The 8,961-nt window shown below is 36.1% G+C and overlaps 1 pseudogene; it reads left to right on the forward strand.

Moving 5' to 3' along the window:
- The first annotated feature begins 799 nt into the window (after positions 1-799).
- LOC130455362 (dnaJ homolog subfamily A member 1-like) lies at positions 800-4,285 on the forward strand (annotated as a pseudogene).
- Positions 4,286-8,961: the final 4,676 nt, after the last annotated feature.

The raw sequence follows: 8,961 nt of genomic DNA on the forward strand, positions 1-8,961 counted from the left end.
GGGATGTCAATTAACTGTTCAAATTTCCCCATTTTCTCATCTCTAAAACAAGGCATCGATATGATTTCTAAAGAAATTTGATGTCTCTGAAATGCCATTGTTCTGTAAGTTATGTTAGCCCAAATCCTATGGCATGAGAGGCTAAAACAGATAATCATTTGCAGTTTCATAAAGAACATTGACATGAAGTAAAATGTAATAAAAATGAAGTTAGAGAATAATCTCAAGTTCTGTAAATTAGCATTGATCAGGCACTTAATAAAGTAAAAAACATATCAATATGCCTACAAATACATGCTCAAAGCAAATAGCTTGAGAGGAATTGCCTTCAGATGCACTTCTTTTCTTCTCTTTTCTTCTTGTCTCTTCTCTTCTCTTCTCTTTTCTTCTCTTTTCTTCTCTTCTCTTTTCTTTTTTCCTTTCCTTTCCTTTCCTTTCCTTTCCTTTCCTTTCCTTTCCTTTCCTTTCCTTTCCTTTCCTTTCCTTTCCTTTCCTTTCCTTTCCTTTCCTTTCCTTTCCTTTCCTTTCCTTTCCTTTCCTTTCCTTTCCTTTCCTTTCCTTTCCTTTCCTTTTCTTCTCTTCTCTTCTCTTCTCTTCTCTTCTCTTTTTCCTTTTCTTTCCTTTCCTTTTCTTTCTTTCCTTTCCTTTTCTTTCTTTCTTTTCTTTTCTTTTCTTTTCTTTTCTTTTCTTTTCTTTTCTTTTCTTTTCTTTTCTTTTCTTTTCTTTTCTTTTCTTTTCTTTTCTTTCTTTTTCTTCTTTTTTTCTCCCCAAACCTTTCCTTCTGTAAGTATCAGTTCTAAAACAGAAGAGAGTGAAGAGGCCAGTAAGCAGAGTTAAAAAGTGTCTTGCCCAGGTCACCCAGCCAGGAAGTGTCTGAGCCCAGATTCATTCACGCTCTATCTACTGTGTTATCTAGTTATTCCTATAGATACATTTCAAACTCCTTAGCTGATATTTGAGCTTCCTTCCATCCAGTTCCAAATTGCCTATCCCAGTTTTATCTTTTAACACTTTTTGCTGCCTAATTGCCCAATGGTACTATTTAAGTGGAGCTCTTTAATATTCACATGCCTTACATTAATGTCTCAAAACCTCACTTTGCCCCATCCACTGTTTCTCATAACTAGAATTCACTTCATCCCTGTTTTCTATCTACAGCTCCTCACAAAGTCATTCTTCAGCACTCAGTTTACTTGCTACCATTTCTTCCCGGATTTCTTCAGCTGATAAGAGTCTCTGTTTCAGATGAAGTCATAGGAGGATATAGTTAAAGCTGGAGGGACTTAAAAGTTTGTCCAACACTTTTATTTTACAAATGAGGTCACTTCATTCCTGAGAGGCTAATTCCCTCCCTCCAGTTCACTCAGGTAGTGAAGAAAAGAAATGGAATTTGAACATAGTCCTTAACACTCCAAATTCACAGGAATTTCCCTACAAACTTGATGAGAAGTGGAAGGTAGCAGCTGTTGCTACCCAACTGTGTGCATAAGACCTTCTCCTCCCACTCCCCTGCCCTCTTCTCTTTCTTCCACTTGCTTCCCCAACATTCCAAGAGACTCCTGGATGCTCTCTTTTCATTGCACCCTAGATGTGGGCATTTCAATACCTGACTATAGAAAATGGTGAAAGGAACAATTGATTATGACAGTTTCAAGGTAAAACCCAATGCCTTCTAGGAAGAACTAAAAATGCACCTAGAAAACTAGACTTGAAATATTACCAGACGTAAGATTCCAAATGAAGGAGAAAAGTTCAAACAGATTTTTCAAGGTAACAAAGTACTTTCTGATACAAAGAAAAGCAACTTATATGACAAAAGTGAAGAACAAGCCATCAAAGAGGATGGTTCTGGTAATGGCTTTGGTTCCCCCAAAGGTTTCTTGGAAATGTTTTCTGGAGGAAGTGGAAGAATGCAAAGGGAACATTGAGATAAAAATGTTGGTCATCAATTGTTGGTGACTTTGGAAGATCTATATAATGGTGCAACAAGAATGGATTAATGTGATCATGTGATAAATGTGAAGGATAAATTGATATGAAAGAGCTGTAGAATGCAGTCCCAGTTGAAGAGGTACTGAAATGCAAATAAGAATTCATTAAATATGACCTCAAAAGGTCAGCAAGTTCAACCAGTGCATGGAATGCCAAGGGCATGGGGGAAAAATCAGCCCTAAAGATAGATGTAAAAGCTGTAATGGAAGGGAAATTTAAAGAAAAAAAATTCTGGATGTTCATATTGACAAAGACATGAAAGATGGGTAGAAGAGAACATTCCATGGTGAAGGTGATCAGGAACCAGAGCTTTAGCCAAGAGAGATTATCACTGTTTTGGATCAGAAAGACAGTCCTATATTTTACACAATAAGATAAGAACATTTTCATGTGCATGGACATCCAGTTGGTTGAAGTGTTGCGTGGCTTTCAGAAACCAATATCAACTCTTTATAGTAGACTTATAGACATTATATCCCATCCTGGTCTGACTGCCAGGCATGGAGATATCAAATGTGTGCTGGATGAAGGCATATCCATTCATCATTAACCCTACAAGAAAGGAGTTCTCATAATTAAATTTAAAGTAAACTTCCCAGAGAATGGCCTTCTTTCATCAAATAAGCTATCTTTGTTAGAAAAGTCATTGCCTAAAAGAAAGGAAGTTGAGGACTCTGAAGAAATGGATCAGATAGAACTGGTGGACTTTGGTCCACCTCAAGAAAGAAGGCACCATTACAATAGAGAAGTTTGGGAGGTTAATGAGCATCATCCAAGAGGTGATGTTCAGTGTCAAAACCTCTTAATTGGGGGGGAGGGGGGAAGGGAGGCAATGAATATTCTTCATTGTAATACTGGCTTTTGTATGCAATCATGAATGAGTAAAGAGCTACAGTCATCTTAACACACTCACTTCTACCCTAGATTTTTCTTAGAGTTTTCAATTATAGTCGCATTGTAAAAAGTTAATAAAACCAGCAATACAAAATACTGACTTTGAAATTTTTGATTTTCAGTGTGCAAGATAGTTTAACATCATTCATTATTTCCTTAAGGTGAAGAAGCCCAAGAACATTTTATTTTCATAACTCATACTTTTTTGTTTCAGTGTGAAAATGCAGTGGCTTAGACTGAGGTTTGATTCTTGATTGACTAAATGGATACGAGCATTTATAATTGTTAAGCTCTGAAATTGAAATTTTGTACTGAATTTGCCATCAGAAAAATAAATGAATTGAACATATGTTAATTTGTATTATTACTATATTGACATTGTATCCTACCCTTGGCCTAAGACCAGTCCCCTGTCAGGTTAGAGTCTCAAAATGAGACAAGCAGATTATTCAACAATTCACTGTAATTGTTCCTCATTAATTACCCCTTTCCCCAATTATGTAAAGCCCTTTCCCCATTATAGATCTCAAGGGAAGATAGAATTCACTCACAGATACACCTTTTTACAGAACAGGAAAAATCCTCAATGCAATTCCTTTCTCCATACAATTTATAATCTATTACAATCTAATGTTCTTTTAAACCACACCCAAAGGATAGAATGATGAACTGAAATGCAGAACACAGCAATTTCAAAATACTGTGAATGGCAGGGAGTCCCAAGGCCTCTATGTCAGTTGTTCTTTACATTATCCAGTTTAGTCAATAGAATTTTAATTTCACTTGGGAAGGACACTAATCATTTATGAATATGACTCCTTTTTCCATCATGTCCTTTGCAAATGTGTGTTTATTGGTCTTAAATGAAAAAGTGTAGTCTAATCTCTCTCGCTCACTCTAATGTCATAAACACCAGAAATTGCTATTTCTGAAGCAATTTTAAAAAGCTATATCCTATAGACCTTGCTACAAGAAATACCAATAGGCCCATAAAGACCAGAGAAATGACACATTTTTGCACAGCCTAAATGAACCAACAGGGCCCCATCAATCATGTCAATCAATGATAATTAGATGAATTTCAGAAGTGATGACTAAATCCATACAGAAGTTCAAATATCTAGTAAATAACTAAAATTATAGCTTTTCCAGAGAACCTGATTTACAGTGTTATCTATCAAGAAAAAAAAACACACACACACAATCAGACACACTCCTATTGTAGAGATGGTGTAGAATTCAAATGAGAATAAATCTTTTATGACAGACCCAAGGCACAGTTCTTCCCCCCAGACATCAATGGGAACTTGCTGTCTATATCTTAAGGCAGATTTTGCTTCTCTCTCTTTTTTGTCTTGGAAATTTCTTTTCTGTCTATGGAGTGCCCTGGGGCTCTGTCCAGGGCCACTGTGAGAAGATGGGCATAAATCTCCTTTGGGATTTAAGTTTGCATGTAATTCTTCCTCTTTTAGAAGACTGACTACCTGTCTTAGCAATGTTTGCTTCTCATTCTGGCCAAAAAAAAAAATGACTTTGTAACACTCAAAATGGCGCATAGTGTGACACAACCAGCCTCCTTGAAAATTTTTATCTATTAAGGTCTATTAATACATAAACTCAAGAGTCAGGAAATATCAGGGTTGTAAGAAAACTGTCATTTTATTTCATGTGTCAACTAGAAAAAACACAGAACTATTAAATAGTCAAAATCACTCTTTAATCAAGGGAAAAGGGGTTAGCACTACTACTACGACGACAACACAGCTGATTTCCAAGACTGCACAGGAGTCAAGACGCCCTGGTCACCAGCCCCTGGGAGTGCCACCGACTCAGGATGGACTCCGAGGAACAAAAGAACTTGGGGAACCTATATACCACTCTAGGTGACCTGGGGGCTTTAGGATTAGAGGGACAGTTGATTGACCTTACAATGGTGAGAAAGGAAAATGAAGAGTTCCAGACAGGAATAATAGTGAGGGGCTGGGGCCCCACAATGGACACAAAAGGGAAAGACTCAGCCTAGGGCTGGGTCACCTTGGTCATGGACTTTAGCCTAGGGGGAAGAAACCATTGGGACACAAGGGATGTTCAATATTGGATGGGATTAGCTGTTCCCACCCAAACTACCAGGAAGTTCACTGTCTGGTGAAGAGGGACCTTCCCTCAGGGGGAAACCTCTCCTGAGACAAGGTCAAAACCTGGGGTTTCTACACTCAAACTAAATAAATTGGGGATCTCTATATTTCCATGTTGACACATGTCACACTTGAAGAGTCACAAACAAACATTAGGGCTTCTTCTTTTGAGAAATTAAAAGAGTTTGCTCATAACCACTTAAAATTCAATCTGTATTGAGGGGCAATGTTGTGGGTAAAACAATGAATTAATTGAATTCTTTCTAGGTTAAAAGCATAATTATAAACTACCAAGGTACTATAACAAAATGACTTTCACTTTAACCCAAGGTTTGAGGTCTAATAACTAATGGAATGGCAGTGGACTCCATAGTTTTTCTGCCTCATAGTGTAAAAGTTAAAATTAATCTCAAATAATAGAATATTGTATTTTAAAAGATTTATTAATTATCATTAGAAATAAAGGAATACAAAAATAAAGACCATGTGCCCATGGCTAATTAGCCTTAATTAAATAATTAAATAACCCTTACCACCACCATGCTTATGACATCAAGCAAAAGAGCAAGAGCCAGAAAGACCACTGAATTTATCCTGTCTACAGGAAGTAGGTAATGACAGGAAGTCAGTGGGCTCTGGAGAAATGTAGTTCTTTTTTAGGGTAACAGATTTTCAATTATACAATAGCTATTATGAAAAAGTGGGAAGGTGAAGAGGCAAATCATAGCTCTCAGATTATAGCAAAAGGAAAATTGAGTCCATTTATTCCAAGGATTCTTATCCTGGAGTCCATGGACCCTTAAGTGATTGCTCAATATGTTTTAGGGAGTTAATGATTTAAATTTTTTAAAATTAAATTTAATTTAAATTTTAAAAATATTGTGATAACTATATTTCAATCAATTGTTTTTCTTTGCAATTCTATGCACTTTACATATAAAACCTATAGCCTTAACCAGACTGCCAAAGAAATCCATAATGCAAAAAATAAAAAAAAGGTTATTTCATAGTACCAAAGAAATGAAGCAGCCTACCCAAAGTCATTCAGATAGAATGGGCGAGAAAAATAATTTTTAAAGTAATGAAAGGGAAGAGAAACTTTAGAATTGAAGGTGGGATGAAATAACAAATAGCTTAGAATTTGTGCATTAAAATGACTCCTTCAACTATTCAACAAGTATTAAAAAGCACTTCTGGTGGGGCAAACATTCTTCTAGGTCCTGGGGATACAGATATAAAAATGAAAGTTCTTGCTTTTAGGTAACTTACTTAGAACTCTCCCCTTCAAAAGGGTCACCTTGGTAGAAGATGCAATGATGCATATGTATGTAGATTCCATTGCTTAATACATTTGAATGACCCATCCTTGGAGGGTGTCTTCAGAGTCAGATTACAAACCATACCAGAAAGCAGACCTCATTTTATGTTTACAATTTTCTTTTTCCTTTACAGGATTCCCTAATTTGACCATCTACCTTCCTTGTCAGGTATATTTTGGAATGATTTTAAGACCTTTGGAAACTTAAATCCACCTTGAAAGGTCCAAGACTCATAAACTCAGCATGGTCCTGAATTTTCTACATTCCAAAAGCTAAAAATCATACTCATATCTTTGAAAAGAAGTGTTATATTTCCATTTGATCTGAAGTTCAATCAAATCTGTTACCTTTATTGATTAAGGAAGGTGGCTTATTATGTGGGTGGGGGAACTAGACTCTTCTTGAGCCCAGATTTAACCACTAATTACTGTTTGAACTTTGATGAGTTAGTGAGTTAGTAAACAAACATTTATTAAGCAAGTGCTATGGACTACATTTTATGCTATATCTTGAGAACCTAAAGATGAGTCAATTAAACCCTCAAACTCTGCTTCTTCATCTACAAAATGGAGATGACAGTCTTCACATTCTTTGCCTCAGATGGTTGTGAGAATGATTTGTCATGGTCATATATGTTGCACGTAAACCACTCTGTGAGATGCTACACCGACTTCAGCTCGCTACTATCTCTAATAGGTACAAATGTGAGATGGGAAAAAAAGGACATAAGACAAAATATTGTAATCAAAATCTCAAATGAGCTCTCAATAAACAACATCATTCAATATTGCCAAGACCTAAAGTCAATTAACTGGAAAGGCAAGAGAATTGAAATGAGAATGAGGCTCAGTTTGTTATTCTAAAATACACTGTGTGGGTGTCACATGCACAGCATAAAAGGAGAAATCAAAATGAAGATTCTCTGATTTGACATGCTCCAGTGATAAGAGCTTGTTATGTCTTTACCTTCCAATCCTCTTGGTTTCAAGGGTAGCAGGGAGTCCCATTGGAAAATAGGGCCAGGCACAGATTTTCCTATTGAAATTCAACAGTGCAGTCTAGTCCAGTGGGTTAATCCACCGCAGCATCCTTTTGCTGTGATACAAAGGACCACCTTGACAATGAGGTATGTTTCTTTACCTGAGCTGAAATGACAGTGCAGAGTTATTAGAGTTCCACTGCACTTTAAAGGTAGATTTCTGAGTCAGAATAGCAATCCTTTCAGCATGAATAAATAATTAAGAATACTCAGCAGTGCCAACCAAAAATGAACTGACAGGGAATCACTGATTCTTTGACTTCAATTACTGGGAAGACCCTCTGATAGTAGGGATAAAATGTCAGCCTCCATCCATTAGGAAGTGCTGTCTTCTGGTATTGAAGTTGATAGTCTTCTGCTGATGGGGCATTTGCTATGTACTATCCTATCTTTTATGTTACAGAAATCTTCATTGGCTTAATATTTTTTTTAATTTGGAAAATTTTATTTAATTAATTAATTTAGGAGATTTTTCTATGGTTATAAGATTCATGTTCTTTTCTTCCCTTCCTCCCATCCCCCTCCCATTGCCAATGTGCAATTCCACTGGGTTTTACATGTGTCATTGATCAAGATCTTTTTCCATATTATTGATAATTTCACTAGGGTGATCATTTAGAGTCTATATTCCCAATCATATCCCCATCAACCCATGTGATCAAGGAGTTGTTTTTCTTCTGTGGTTCTACTCCTACAGTTCTTCCTCTGAATGTGTATAGTCATTTTGAGGTGGGACCTCAGAGTAGTTTTGATTTGCATTTCTATAATTAATTATAAGACTTTTAGAACACTTTTTCACATGCTTATTGATAGTTTTGATTTCTTTATCTGAAAATTGCCTATTCATGTCCCTTGTCAATTTATCAATTGGAGAATGGTTTGGTTTTTTTCTACAATTGATTTAGCTCCTCATATATTTGAATAATTAGACCTTTGTCAGAGGTTTTTGTTATGAATATTTTCCCCAGTTTGTTGCTTCCCTTCTAATTTTGATTGCTTTGGTTTTGTATTTAATGTAATCAAAATTATTCATTTTATATTTTATAATTTTTCTAACTCTTGCTTGGTCTTAAAAATCTTTCCTTTCCCAAAGATCTGACATGTATACTATTCTGTATTCACTTAATTTACTTATAGTTTCCTTCTTTATATTCATTGAAGTCATTCACTCATTCTGAATTTATCTTGGTGTAGGGTGTGAGATGTTGATCCAGACCTAATCTCTCCCATACTGTTTTCCAATTTTCTCTCTGGCTTAATATTGATGATGATATCTTGTAGTCTTTAACAGTAGTACCTGAGCCTGGACTAGGTAAGTGGCTCAGTGAATTCAGAGCCAGGTCCAGACTGGGGGAGTCCTAGTTTAAATCTGGTCTCTGATAACTTCCTTGCTGCATGGCCCTGGGTAAATCACTTAATCCCCATTACCTAACTCTCACTGTTCTTCTGTCTTGGAGGCAATACATAGTATTGAATCAAAGACTGAAGGTAAGGGTTTTTTAAAAAGTACCTTAAAATTTATTAAAATTTACTATCAGAAGCCCAGTTGATTAAAATATTTAATTCTGGTAAAAAGATGGAA

The sequence above is a fragment of the Monodelphis domestica genome, chromosome 7, assembly GCF_027887165.1.
Source record: "Monodelphis domestica isolate mMonDom1 chromosome 7, mMonDom1.pri, whole genome shotgun sequence".
In the NCBI taxonomy this organism is placed as follows: domain Eukaryota; kingdom Metazoa; phylum Chordata; class Mammalia; order Didelphimorphia; family Didelphidae; genus Monodelphis; species Monodelphis domestica.